The 12,500-nt window shown below is 36.7% G+C and overlaps 1 protein-coding gene across 1 annotated transcript in view; it reads left to right on the top strand.

Annotated features, from left to right (window-relative positions):
- The first annotated feature begins 5,350 nt into the window (after positions 1 to 5,350).
- LOC127658945 (plastin-2-like) overlaps positions 5,351 to 12,500 on the top strand; it is a 23,205-nt gene continuing 16,055 nt past the window's right edge. The window contains exon 1 of the mRNA XM_052148534.1: positions 5,351 to 5,411. The gene's annotated coding sequence lies outside the window, so the exon portion shown is untranslated. The remainder of the gene's footprint in view (positions 5,412 to 12,500) is intronic.

The raw sequence follows: 12,500 nt of genomic DNA, 5'->3' as shown, positions 1-12,500 counted from the left end.
AGGGGTCGGGGATTTGTTTTTCAGAAAAAGTGGGGCAGGTATTTGGCAGTTTTGGGGGGACTCTCTGGGAAGAGATGAGGAGAGAGAAGTTTAGTTTCATTATGTATGTTTATATATAATTATATATTTTTTACTATTTACTATTGCAAAAAATAATTAATGTATAAAAATATATATATTTTATTTTATATTATTTATTTTATTTATTTATTGCAATAGTGTTGCCTGTACAATATATATATATATATATATATATATATATATATATATATATATATATATAGGCCTATATGTATTTTTAATTTTTTGTAATATTATTTATTTTATTTATTTATTGCAGTAGTGTTAAAAATAACATTTTTAATATTATTTATTTATTTTTTGCAATAGTGTTGCCTGTACAAAATATATATATTACTTATTAATGTAATTTTTTATTTAGCCTTGCATTAATGAGAATTAGAGGTGACAATATACTTAATTGTTATGAAATAATGCCGCAATGAAAAAAAAAATCGTTTCTTTAGATTTTGTGTTGAAATACAAACTGCACATATTGACAGATTAATGCTTAATGTCGTTATATCAGGACACACAGATGACTTTAACATAAACTACTATTTACTTAAACTGCTTAAATGAACAACTTCGATCATATAAAACATTATGACGTCATAACTCACGCATTCCTGCAGTCTACGTCCGTGTTATTCACTCCTTCATTCCTCACATTTGCATTAATTCCATTTCCTGTACATTATTCACTTGTTTCATGCGTGATTATAGAAATAAAGTCTGGCGAAACTCAGGGTTGTCCGGGAGATGCGCTCTGAATTTGGAGTCCGTAGCAACCGCCTTAGCAACCACCTTAGCAACCGCCTGTCAAACTTAAGCGCTTTTTCTTTTCTTCAAACTTCCTCTCTTCAAAAGCCAGTTGGAAGTGTCAGTGACGTCATTACGCAAACAGTCGGACACTGGTGGTCACGTTATTATTCAATTATCTTCCCATATGACGTTTTCATATTTAAATAAAGCAGTGTTTGATGACGCACGTGTTCTGTCCATATGTTTTATTTCTTATATTCTCTCTGTTGCTGTATTACAATTTATAGCATAGTATGTGTTTCTAGTCCATTTTGTGAGCGTTTTGCTCACCCTATTCATTCATTCACTCATTATGTTATCATGTTCGGTATAGTGAAGCAAGGTTTTGCTTATGAAAGTTGCTATATTGTTAAATGGGGCTGGAAAATGTAATTTAATATATAGTTGACTTCAGCATTTCATTTATTTTAGTGTCTAATAATGCATTGGTAATGTACACTTATATATCTACATATAATCTACATATATCTACTAATCTACATATAATATACATATAATATACATATAATCTACATATATCTACTAATCTACATACAATCTACACATATCTACTAATCTACATATATCTACTAATCTACATACAATCTACATATATCTACTAATCTACATGTAATCTACATATATCTACTAATATACATATAATATACATATAGCTACTAATCTACATATAATCTACATATATCTACTAATATACATATAATATACATCTAATCTACATATATCTACTAATCTACATATAATCTACATATATCTACTAATCTACATGTAATCTACATATATCTACTAATATACATATAATATACATATAATATACACATAATATACATATAATCTACATATATCTAATAATATACAAATAATACACATATAATATACAAATAATCTACATATAATATACAAATAATCTACACATAATCTACATAATCTACTAATCTACACATAATCTACATATGTCTACTAAACTACACAATCTACACATAATATACACATAAACTACACATAATCTACACATAATCTACATATAATCTACACATAATCTACATATATCTACTAATATACATATAATCTACACATAATATACATATAATCTACATATATCTACTAATATACAAATAATACACATATAATATACAAATAATCTACATATAATATACAAATAATATACATATATCTACTAATCTACACATAATCTACATATATCTACTAAACTACATATAATATACAAATAATCTACATATAATATGTATATAATATACACATAATATACACATAAACTACACATAATCTACATATATCTACTAATCTACATACAATCTACACATATCTACTAATCTACATATATCTACTAATCTACATACAATCTACATATATCTACTAATCTACATGTAATCTACATATATCTACTAATATACATATAATATACATATAGCTACTAATCTACATATAATCTACATATATCTACTAATATACATATAATATACATCTAATCTACATATATCTACTAATCTACATATAATCTACATATATCTACTAATCTACATGTAATCTACATATATCTACTAATATACATATAATATACATATAATATACATATATCTACTAATCTACATATAATCTACATATATCTACTAATATACATATAATATACATCTAATCTACATATATCTACTAATATACATATAATATACATATATCTACTAATATACACATAATATACATATAATCTACATATATCTACTAATATACATATAATCTACACATAATATACATATAATCTACATATATCTAATAATATACAAATAATACACATATAATATACAAATAATCTACATATAATATACAAATAATCTACACATAATCTACATAATCTACTAATCTACACATAATCTACATATGTCTACTAAACTACACAATCTACACATAATATACACATAAACTACACATAATCTACACATAATCTACATATAATCTACACATAATCTACATATATCTACTAATATACATATAATCTACACATAATATACATATAATCTACATATATCTACTAATATACAAATAATACACATATAATATACAAATAATCTACATATAATATACAAATAATCTACATATAATCTACAAATAATCTACACATAATCTACATATATCTACTAATCTACACATAATCTACATATGTCTACTAAACTACACATAATCTACACATAATCTAAATATAATCTACAAATAATCTACACATAATCTACATATATTTACTAATCTACACATAATCTACATATGTCTACAAAACTACACATAATCTACACATAATATACACATAAACTACACATAATATACACATAATCTACACATAATCTACATATATCTACTAATCTACACATAATCTACACATAATATACATATATCTACTAATCTACACATAATCTACATATATCTACTAAACTACATATAATATACAAATAATCTACATATAATCTGTATATAATCTACACATAATATACACATAAACTACACATAATCTACATATATCTACTAATCTACATATAATCTACAAATAATCTACACATAATCTACATATATCTACTAATCTACACATAATCTACATATGTCTACTAAACTACACATAATCTACACATAATCTAAATATAATCTACAAATAATCTACACATAATCTACATATATTTACTAATCTACACATAATCTACATATGTCTACTAAACTACACATAATCTACACATAATATACACATAAACTACACATAATATACACATAATCTACACATAATCTACATATATCTACTAATCTACACATAATCTACACATAATATACATATATCTACTAATCTACACATAATCTACATATATCTACTAAACTACATATAATATACAAATAATCTACATATAATCTGTATATAATCTACACATAATATACACATAAACTACACATAATCTACATATATCTACTAATCTACACATAATCTACACATAATATACACATAAACTACATATAATCTACACATAATCTACACATAATCTTCACATAATATATATATAATCTTCACATAATCTACATATATACTACTCATAATCTACACATAATCTACATATAATCTACACATAGTCTACACATAATATACATATATCTACTAATCTACACATAATCTACATATATCTACTAAACTACATATAATATACAAATAATCTACATATAATCTGTATATAATCTACACATAATATACACATAAACTACACATAATCTACATATATCTACTAATCTACACATAATCTACACATAATATACACATAAACTACATATAATCTACACATAATCTACACATAATCTTCACATAATATATATATAATCTTCACATAATCTACATATATACTACTCATAATCTACACATAATCTACATATAATCTACACATAGTCTACACATAATATACATATATCTACTAATCTACACATAATCTACACATAATCTACACATAATCTACATATATCTACTAAACTACATATAATATACAAATAATCTACATATAATATGTATATAATCTACACATAATATACACATAAACTACACATAATCTACATATATCTACTAATCTACACATAATATACACATAAACTACATATAATCTACACATAATCTACACATAATCTTCACATAATATATATATAATCTACACATAATCTACATATAATCTACACATAATCTTCACATAATCTACATATAATCTACATATAATCTTCACATAATATACACATAAACTACACATAATCTACACATAATCTAAACATAATCTACACATAATCTACTCATAATCTATATATAATCTATAATACAGGATGTATTTTCTCAAGCACTTTTTGAGTCTAAATTACATTATTTCAGTAGCACACCCAAATGACATTATAGTCACATCATATTGTTCATGTGTTAAACTTGCTATAGTTTACTTAAGTGTTGTTTCTTCATCAAATATTAATGTTAAATGCAAATCAAGTCAATCACTGAAACATCAGCGTTAACTTGAGTAAGAAACAACATGTGTATGAGATACTGAAAATTCAGCAATGTTGCACAGAAAATCTACGTGATGCAGTGGTCATGTGTGTGAATATAACATATGTCATGTGATAAACAAATAAATCTATCTCATGTGGTAGTAAAGTTGAATGGATATCAAATAACGTAAAGACATAAAAATGACTATAAAAAGATGATTTCCTTGAAATCTGGGCAGGGTACCGGGGGGTTACAGGTGTTATATCATCACCGGGGGGGCACATGAGGGGCCAGGCTTCTGTCAGGGGGGGCCACTGCCCCTCAGCCCCACCCAGAACCGCCCCTGTGCTGTATGTCGCTGGTGTGAGATGTCACTCAGATTTCCTTATAAAGACATGTGCTCTGTGTGTTCCTGTTTCTTGTGTTGTGTAGGCCGCTCGCTGTCACTTCCTTCCTCTCACATTTAAATAGACGCTCGCTGCAACACCTCTGAGCCGAAGACACTGAAGCCCAGCGACAGCAGGTACGACACCACCTGCACACCAGATCTATCATTCATTTATTCTTTATTTGATACATATAAAACTTTCAATTGAAGCTCCAATCAGAAACCATATCAAAAGTTTGATTTCACAGGAGAACCTTTCATGGTCTAGTTCTTTAGAGAAGCTTTGATGTTCAAATTCTGCTGCTTTTAAGAGCCCAGAAACAATGTAGCGATGTGAAGAAACTTTATTCATCTACAAAGAGCAGTGTTGGGTGTAATCTGATTACAAAGTTATTAGTTACTGTAATTGAAGAACTTTTCAAGTAAAAGATGTCATTGCTTTTAAGTACATTTCACATATGGTGTTCGCCAATGAACAATGAGAAAATATAGCAATATAGACATTATTTTTCATTTATTTCATTTCTATGTCTTATAGAAAGTAACTTAGAAGTAAATGAAGCATTAGTAATGTGATTACTTTTCAACGAGTAATCAGTAAAGTACTCTATTTACAGTGTTTGAGTACTAATTAGTCATTTAACTGGCTTAGTTGCATCCTTATCCAAAGACCAGAAAATCTCCTAAAGCAGTCAAGCCACATACACCAAAATTGGCACAGACCTTCAAACTGTTCGGATTTAGTGCGCTTGATCTTTTCTAACTGATCGGACTTTTGCTTTTTCTGTATCGGACCTTCAAAATGGCCAAAACTACTTTTCTGTTGCACCTGCAAAACCTCAAAATTCGAGCTTTTAAAAAGACGCTTCGTCAAGCCTTGACAAACTTCATTGTCTAGTTTGTAGTTGATGACTTTTTTGGGGACCTTCCCCAACACTAACAGTGAAGAAGAAGACGAGGGCTTGTTGATGATCTCATACATCATTGAAGAAGTGTATTTAGAGCTCAAACACTAATGGAACAACTGAAGCAGCTGATAAAGGTCTTCAGGAATAGTTGAAATGAGAAGCAGGAGTATAAGTTTGGAGATAATCTGCAGGAAAGTGGCCGTCAGGAGCGTGGCTGAGAATACATGCTTCACATACATGATACACGTGTCCATTCTGATGAAGCGTTTGTCTGTTTGCTGAAATCTGAAGCAGAAGTGCAGCTCAAATGAAACAGGAAGTTGCGGTTGAGCTGCCAAGAGAGCATGAAGTGACTGCGCTTCTGATCCGACGCCTGCAGCTCTTCAGAAGCGCATGTGGTCGATCGCCGATGGCCTTACTTAAAATCACACCTTTGCTAAAGGCTGTAAGGTACAGCACATTTGTTGCGTCCCGTTCATTTCCTTCTTGTCTGCTGGCGACGCTAAACTCAAATCACACCGCACATGAATGCACGTTTGTCTGGATAGAAGATCAGATCATGTGATACACGTGTGAAACTCTCAAAGCAGCCGTTTTACATTGATATTGACCCGTCAATGCAACACGATAGCCCAGATTTATGTCTTCCACTAACCACTTATCTTTCTCATGCATGCAAACATACAGCGACATCTGATTACTGTACTGAACTGTGAACAGATGGCACGTTAAAGAGAGCAGCATTTGCATGAGACGTGCTTTGATGTGGAGTGAAGCCCAAAATTAAACCCAGCTCCATGATCAAATGAGATGCTTCCAAGTGCCACAAAGGAAAGTTGTGGATATGTTTCTTTAATTGCAACTGAGCTGTACTTCTGTTTAATTGACCTTATAAAACTGATTCATTACAATCACATTAATAATCTTGTTTAGCACATAGCAGGTATGTACTTAATTTAAACCGTGTTTACTATATACTACAGTATATACTGTAGGCATCATAGAACACAACACTTATTTACTGCCTGTATAAAGCACTTTAGGAAAGTGCATTTAACTTAAAAGGAAACAAATAAAATAATGAACATTTTCAGTAAGAGGTTGAACAATATTGGATGTTGCCGGTACCCAAAACTGAGCTGGTAGAACTTTTCAAATTGACTTATAAAATGTTTAAAGATTTTCTCAGTCTTCCCAGTTGCAGTTCATTGTTTAACCAAAATCCCAATAATAACCAGAAAGAAAAGAAGATTTGGTGCATAACACGAGACTTTCAGACTCTCATTGGGAATGACAGAGACCCCATTAATTACATTTATGCATTTGGCAGACGCTTTTATCGAAACTGATTTACAGTGCACTTATTACAGGGACAATCCCCCCGGAACAACCTAGAGTTAAGTGTCTTACTCAAGGACACAATGGTGGTGACTGTGGGGATCGAACCAGCAACCTTCTGATTACCAGTTATGTGCTTTAGTCCACTACACCACCACCACTCCATTATAATGCTCTATAATTAAGCATTTAATCAATTATGATTTTTACAGCCTATAAATGAGTGGGGATGGGGGTGGCGTAGTGGTCTAAAGCACATAACTGGTAATCAGAAGGTTGCTGGTTTGATCCCCACAGTCACCACCATTGTGTTCTTGAGTAAGACACTTAACTCCAGGTTGCTCCAGGGGGATTGTCCCTGTAATAAGTGCTCTGTATAATACATTGGTAATCAGAAGGTTGCTGGTTTGACCTCCACAGTCACCACCATTGTGTCCTTGAGTAAGACACTTAACTCCAGGTTGCTCCGGGGGGATTGTTCCTGTAATAAGTGCTCTGTATAATACATTGGTACTCAGGAGGTTGCTGGTTCGATCCCCACAGTCACCACCATTGTGTCCTTGAGTAAGACACTTAACTCCAGGTTGTTCCGGGGGGATTGTCCCTGTAATAAGTGCTCTGTATAATACATTGGTAATCAGAAGGTTGCTGGTTTGACCTCCACAGTCACCACCATTGTGTCCTTGAGTAAGACACTTAACTCCAGGTTGCTCCGGGGGGATTGTTCCTGTAATAAGTGCTCTGTATAATACATTGGTACTCAGGAGGTTGCTGGTTTAATCCCCACAGTCACCACCATTGTGTCCTTGAGTAAGGCACTTAACTCCAGGTTGTTCCGGGGGGATTGTCCCTGTAATAAGTGCACTGTAAGTCACTTTGGATAAAAGCATCTGCCAAATGCATAAATGTAAATGTAAATATAAATTCACCACATGAGTTAATTTTATTATTATTCACAAGATATGAAGTTATCGACAGTGTGCATGCAAACGGGGCTTTCCGTATAATCTCATTTTTCTTTGCATGCCCTCAAATGAGATCACTTGATTATCTCATCAAAGCAACACAACATGCATTGAAGTGAGGATGCAATATGGATGGATATTTTATTTATTAGTTGTCCAAAATGTTTAGATTTGGTTTATATAGAGATCTAACAGGTTTGATGGTCAGTTGAGAAACTCCAGACGGTCACAATAAGATAAATGTGAGGAGACCATTGCATGCATATCTAACTAAGCTGCTTTTAGGGATATAAATGGTCTAATCATATAAAACAGTTCAAGTTTGTTCTGATCGTTCTACAAAGCCTCTTTACATGCACATCAAATTTCAATTCCTTCCTTCTAATTGAAAAACACATTGAGACAAGTTTTTGAACAATTCAATGTCAAACAGTTGTTTTGCCATGTCCACAGTGACACGCCAGTCATTTCATTTGATAATAAATCTCCAGCGAAGCATGGCATCTGTGCCGATACATAAATGACTGCTTCATCTGTATATAACTGATATTTAGTTTCCTTACAACAATTTGGTAAATTATTGACATATGGAAAACAACAGTGGACCTAAAATTGACCCTTGAGGGATCTCACAGTTTCATAAAGATATATTCATATTTATTTTAACACACTGTTCTCAAGATTATAAATATGAACCAATGTATTGCCTGCTGGGAGAAACTAAACAGATTTAATTTATGCAGGAGTATTTCATGATTCACAGTATCAAATGCCTTTGAGGTCTAAAAATACTGCGCCTACCACATGACCTTTATCTAAAGCTCCCTTAATAAATTCTGTGAGAAAGCAGTTTGCCGTTTCTGTTCAATACTTCAGTCTAAACCGTTTGGTTTTAGGCCGAAGTAAATCATTTGTTTCTAGATAGTTGATAAGTTGTTCAGCTACCAACTTTTCCAGAATCTTAGAGAGTGCAGGCAGTATAGACATTGGTCTGTAATTCTGCACCTCATTAACCGATCCTGCCTTAAAAATTGGGCTTATAATTGAAGTTTTCCAATTTGAAGGGAATTTATTTTCTCTAATAGATACATTTATCAGATTTACCAAGGGCCATTCTAAATATATGATTCAATTGATTAATAATATGGAGTATCTTATCCTCATCAGCCTCAGAGATATAAAAGGATGAGCGTCATTTATTGCATATTGAGGTAATTGTACAGGTTCAAAACATGGAGCAAGTTCTTCCACAGACTGGATAAAATATCTATTAAATTAATTAGCAATTTCAGTGCCATCAGTACCAAGTCTTCCATTTATGTGCAGCTCCAACAATGGTTTTCTTTGTATACCTTCTCGTTTAGAAAGTTTGTTAAAGCACTTCCAAAGAGACGAGCCATTCAGCTTCGATTCTGCAATCAATTACTCCAAATATGCAGTTTTCGCCTTTCTCATTTCACTAGATACTTTATTTCTTAACGATTCAAAGCTTATAATATCTGTCTGTGTTTTTGTGAGCAAAGACTTTTTCAAAGCAAGATCTCTCTTTTCAATAGTTGATGGATATCTGAATTGAGCCATAGTAAGGATGCACTATCTTGTCTGTATTTGAATGGTTATGCATACTTTTGAATAATTATTGTCTGTGGTGAAAGATTAAAAAGATTTAGCAAATCCCCACGAGGTGTCAGAGATTGTTTAATTTCACCTCTGCTGCAGTTATACTGCAGAATCTTCCAGCGCTTCCATCGGCAGCTGTTGGCATAAATATTTCCTATATCGATAGTTCCAAAAAGCAAATATCTGCACCGATTAATCTGTAAAACCAATATATCCATCTACCTCCAATGGCAATGATCTCAGAGGTTTTACAGTTTAATCAGTGACACCTGACGAGACACCTGACGTGACACCTGACGTGATCCCTTACGTGACACCTGACGTGACACCTGACGAGATACCTGACATGAGCCCTTACGTGACACCTGACGAGACACCTGACGTGACACCTGACGTGACACCTGACGAGACACCTGACGTGACCCCTGACGAGACACCTGACGTGACACCTGACGTGACCCCTTACGTGACACCTGACGTGACACATGGCGTGACACCTGACGTGACACATGGCGTGACACCTGGCGAGACACCTGGCGTGACACATGGCGTGACACCTGACGAGACACCTGGCGTGACCCTGGCGAGACACCTGGCGTGACACCTGGCGTGACCCCTGACGTGACACCTGGCGTGACACCTGACGAGACACCTGGCGTGACACCTGGCGAGATACCTGACATGAGCCCTTACGTGACACCTGGCGAGACACCTGGCGTGACACCTGGCCGAGACACCTGGCGTGACCCCTGGCGAGACACCTGGCGTGACACCTGGCGTGACACCTGGCGAGACACCTGGCGTGACCCCTGGCGTGACCCCTGGCCGAGACCCCTGGCGTGACACCTGGCGTGACACCTGGCGTGACCCCTGGCGAGACCCCTGGCGTGACACCTGACAAGACACCTGGCGTGACCCCTGGCCGAGACACCTGGCCGAGACACCTGGCGTGACACCTGGCCGAGACACCTGGCGTGACCCCTGAGGTGACCCCTGAGGTGACCCCTGGCGTGACACCTGGCCGAGACACCTGGCGAGACACCTGGCGTGACCCCTGACCGAGACACCTGGCGTGACACCTGGCGTGACCCCTGGCGAGACACCTGACGTGACCCCTGGCGTGACCCCTGGCGTGACCCCTGGCGAGACACCTGGCGTGACCCCTGGCCGAGACACCTGACGTGACCCCTGACGTGACACCTTACGTGACCCCTGACGAGACACCTGACGAGACACCTGACGTGACACCTGACGTGACACCTGACGTGACACCTGACGTGACCCCTGACGTGACCCCTGACGTGACCCCTGACGTGACACCTGACGTGACACCTGACGAGACACCTGACATGACACCTGACATGACACCTGACGAGACACGTGACACCTGACGAGACACCTGACGTGACCCCTGACGTGACACCTGACGTGACACCTGACGAGACACGTGACACCTGACGAGACACCTGACGTGACACCTGGCCGAGACCGCGTGACACCCGGCGAGACACCTGGCGTGACACCTGACGAGACACCTGACACCTGACGAGACACCTGACGTGACACCTGACGAGACACGTGACACCTGACGAGACACCTGACGTGACACCTGACGAGACACGTGACACCTGACGAGACACCTGACGTGACACCTGACGAGACACGTGACACCTGACGAGACACCTGACGTGAGCCCTGACGTGACACCTGACGTGAGCCCTGACGAGACACCTGACGTGACACCTGACGAGACACCTGACGAGACACCTGACGTGACACCTGACGTGACACCTGACGAGACACCTGACGTGACACCTGACGAGACACCTGACGTGACACCTGACGAGACACGTGACACCTGACGAGACACCTGACGAGACACCTGACGAGACACCTGACGAGACACCTGACGTGACACCTGACGAGACACCTGACGTGAGCCCTGACGTGACACCTGACGTGACACCTGACGAGACACCTGACGTGACACCTGACGAGACACCTGACGAGACACCTGACGTGAGCCCTGACGAGACACCTGACGTGACACCTGACGAGACACCTGACGTGACACCTGACGAGACACCTGACGAGACACCTGACGTGACACCTGACGTGACACCTGACGTGACACCTGACGAGACACCTGACGAGACACCTGACGAGACACCTGACGTGACACCTGACGAGACACCTGACGTGACACCTGACGAGACACCTGACGTGACACCTGACGTGACACCTGACGTGACACCTGACGAGACACCTGACGAGACACCTGACGTGACACCTGACGTGACCCCTGACGTGACACCTGACGAGACCCCTGACGTGACCCCTGAGGTGACCCCTGAGGTGACCCCTGACGTGACACCTGACGAGACACCTGACGT

This window comes from Xyrauchen texanus, chromosome 18 (genome assembly GCF_025860055.1).
Source record: "Xyrauchen texanus isolate HMW12.3.18 chromosome 18, RBS_HiC_50CHRs, whole genome shotgun sequence".
NCBI lineage: Eukaryota > Metazoa > Chordata > Actinopteri > Cypriniformes > Catostomidae > Xyrauchen > Xyrauchen texanus.
Note: the sequence above shows the minus strand (reverse complement) of the source record. Positions and strands in the feature narration are given on the sequence as shown.